The sequence below is a fragment of the Lactuca virosa genome, chromosome 4, assembly GCF_052849685.1.
Source record: "Lactuca virosa cultivar CGN04683 chromosome 4, Lactuca_virosa_CGN04683_v6, whole genome shotgun sequence".
NCBI classification, from domain to species: Eukaryota; Viridiplantae; Streptophyta; class Magnoliopsida; order Asterales; family Asteraceae; genus Lactuca; species Lactuca virosa.
In genome coordinates, this window is record NC_136429.1 from 510043521 (window position 1) to 510047601 (window position 4081).

A 4081-nucleotide genomic window follows, 5' to 3' on the forward strand; every position below is an offset into this window, starting at 1 on the left:
AATAAGTTTGTAAAAACAAAGTTCTTTGTCATAATGAGAGATAAAGTATGTTGCCCAAATGAGATGCAACGTTCATATTCTCATGGAAGATAAAGTTCGTTACTCAAACGAGTAAACAAATTTCATTGCTAAAATGAGCAATCAATTTCGTTGCTACAAGGAGCAAACAATTTTATTGCTAAAACATGTATATAAGTTTCCAGTAATAAAAGTTTGTTGTTGTAATGAGAAACAAAGTTCATTGCTATAATGAGAAACAAAGTTCATTGCTATAATTAATAAACAAGTTTATTGCCATAATAAATAACAAGTTTGTATGTATATGAGCAAACAATGAGTTCCCAACCAAGCTTATGACTGATGCCCTATCAAGATCTATGCTTATCGTTCCATAGATTATATGGTATCATGCACTCCACCAATCGGGGGAGTGAGGAGGTGTCAATTCCTAATAGCGCTATCCATAATGACAATTGGCTCAAAGAGTTAATGGTTGGAGTAAAGTATAAGGGAAGGGACTTAAGACGATAAGTTCTCATGTTCCATGTTGCATAGACATACATAGCAGAATATAGCAAATTATAGAAAAATATAGCAATCGAGTTTGATATGAATCAATTTAAATATAACGAAAGATATAAACCGAAAATAGGGGAGTGCGTGAATACTCACAATGCATTGAGATGATGCAAATGATGCATTGATCTAAGTTCCACTTGCACCACTACCGAATCCTACAATAATGGTATACGCTAGTGAGTCTCTAGTCGAAATCTAATGCTAATATACTTACTACTACAATAGAATTATGTCAATAATGTGTCAAAATTTAATATTGATAAGTTACAAACATTTTTCAGTAATGGTGAAAATTTATAACTCGTGTGATTAAGACAATTTTTGGATATTAATTTCCAGATTTTTGTAATATTAATTGAGGTATATCCATACATTTAAAGGTGTTTTAAGCTCCTAAAAATCCAAAATATTATCAAACAGTTTCCAAAAATTATCCAAATTAGCATTTTCATTCTAAATACAGTAGATGTCTTCCATAAATTTTTCTTTGAATTTTTGATATGATTAACTATTTTTCCAAAATTTTAAGCCTTCATAACAATATAAATTCGTGAAAAAATAGCATCCAAATGATAAAAATTCCCAAACTTTTTATGATACTGCCATTAGACATAATTAAGCTGGGAAAAATATAAAAATGGATTTCTAAACTGTTTAACCCGATTTTATGATTTGTGTTCATTTATTATAATAAAATTAAAATAATTAGAAAATTGTTTCAAAAATTGTCCAAACTTTTTGTAACACTGTTATTATACATGTAGAAGCTGTGAAAAATATAAAAGATATTTTTCAATTAGTCTTTCTATTTTTCTTTGTTTTATCCTCTTAAATAATCATTAATTGGAGAATAATTATTAAACAGTTCAAGTAAACATGTAAAACTTTCATTAGAATGGAGTAGAAGATGGAGAAAAGGCAAGAAAACATGTAAAACTTGAAGGAAGATGAAGTAAAATCGTGTTAAACCTTAATAAACACCACTAGATGATCAAGATTTGAGTATCTTGAATGTTCTTGGACTTATTTTCTGGAGAAATTTTGTGGTTCTTAGGGGGAGAAAGAGAGAAAATGTGTATGAGAGTGTGAGAGAGAAATGAGAGACGTGAGAGAAGAGTGTGGGAGTGAATAACTTGATTGAGTGTTTTGGGAAGAGCTTTCTTGGGAGGTGGAGGCCGACTTTAAGAGGGATTAGAGAGGGTTTTAGGAGGCTTTTAAAGCTTTACTTTGAATAAATATGGCCTCCTAATCATTTTTATAAAAATCATCTTTAGTTTTTATAAAAGTCATCTTTAGTTTTTACAAGGTTCAATTGTATTTTGTCTTATAAATTAAAGGTAAATGTCAATGACTTAATTTTTATTTTCCTTGATTGCATTTTCCTGAATTTAGTGATATTAAATTGATATTTTAATTTTGGGTGTTAAAATTTATAAATTTGAGTTTTTAGGGCTTTTTAGGGTTTTGAGGAGTTTGTAAGTCTTTAGATATCAAAATTAATTAAATTTTGAGACTTCAAACTATTTTAGAGTTTCATAACTCTTATTCAAGTTGGAAATATTGTTTGTAATTTATTCTTACCGGTTTATTGGCATTCTATGTAGTGATTCCGAGATTCAAGCGAAATTGAGGAATCAAGTATACTAGTCCTAGTCTTCAACTTTGACTTAAGTTTCTATGAGACTTTGACCTAATTTCTACTTATAGGTCAAGTGAATGAAGTGTGTATATGATTCATGAAAAGGTGATCGGGTCAAAGAGTGAGTCGAATATGGGTAGTCATTACAGTTAAGTAGTTATAGAATTCACATACCAATGTGAAATCTAAGTACACTATCCTTCGATTCTACTTGTTTCCAAGTTTCTAGTAGGTTATAACTTAGCTTCTAGTTACTAAGTCTAGTATGTGTCGTGTCTATATGTGCAACTAAGTTTAGTCAAATCTAGAACCGACTCGAATTTTGGCGGTTGTCATAGAGGTTCTCGCCACGTATTCATTTGTAGTTGGCTCGGGAAAGAGAAGCTCCATGAAAGTTTGAGTGGCAGCAGAAGTATCTCTGGTCATGAACTCTCTTTCAGCAGGAGTAAGTGGAGTGGCTTCAGCATCAGGATCAGTTCTTTGACATGGAGAATTTGAAGAAGTACTTGGGACAGCTGCATCCATCGAAGGAGACATAGGAGGCACCGAAGGTGGTCTGTACACAACATCTTCCTCTTCATCTTCAAATACAACAGCCTTCAAACCTGAACAAGAACCTGACACATCATCTGAAAATACATTGAATGATTTAAATAAAGATGCATAATCAAATAACCAGTCAGGGCCGACTCGGGCGTCTGTCTCGTTCTCCTCCAGCCAGCGCACATCGAAAGACTCCACAATCTGCTTGGTAGTCTTGTTGTATACCCTGTCAGAAGTTCGTGCGGCGTATCCCATGAAGTAGCAGTCATCAGCCTTCGAGTTGAACTTGGGGTTGGACTCTAAGTGAAGGAGGGTGCAAGGACATCCGAAAATTTGGAAGTGAGCAACTGATGGATTGTGATTGTATAAGATCTCGTACGTGGTCTTCAGTTGGGCTTTGTTGATCAGGACACGGTTCTGAACGTAGCAGGCAGTGTTGATCGCCTCGGCCCAGAAGAAGATCGGTAGTTTAGAATCACAGAGCATCCTCCTTGCAGTGTCGATTAGAGTACGATTGCACTGTTCAGCAACACCGTTTTGCTGAGGTGTGCGAACAGCACTGTACTGACGCAATATTCCCTTTTCGGAACAGAAGTGGTCCAGAACTGCGTTCTTGAATTTCGTGCCATTATCAGTTCTGAGCGCCTTCCCTTTTTTGTTTGTTTGATTCTTAATAATCACTATGAACTTCTTGATCAGATCAGTTATCCCAATCTTGTTGGATAGGAAGAAAACCCATGTGAACCGCGAGTAGTCATCTATCACAGCCAAGCAATAAGAGCTCTTATTGATGCTGAGGACGTTGACCGGACCAAATAAATCCATGTGCAACAATTGGAGAACCTTGTTGATCGAGTTTACTGTCTTTAGCAGATGGGGCTTGCAGTGATGTTTGCCTTGAACACATGCTACGTATTTCTTAAATGTGATAAAGTCTTTGACAGGAAGGCTACGCACGATCTCGTTCTTAGCAAGCCGATTCAGGTTCTTGGCATTCGCATGTCCGAGACGACGGTGCCAAAGCATGGCATTGTGTTCGGAGACTTTGGAGAAGAGACAAGTGACTTGTTCCAGAATATTCTGATTCATGTCGATGATGTATGCATTTCCTTCTCTCTTCGATTTTACTAAAATCCAATCTTCAGGGATAACAATACCAGGCTTGATTATGAGGCACTATTTGTCTGTAAAGTGAGTTTAATAACCTTTGTCACAAATCCGTGAGACACTCAACAAACTGTGCTTCAATTCTGGAGCATAGTTGACGTTTTCAAAGCTAAGCACTCCATTTGTGACAGTTCCTTTTTGGGTGATCTTCCC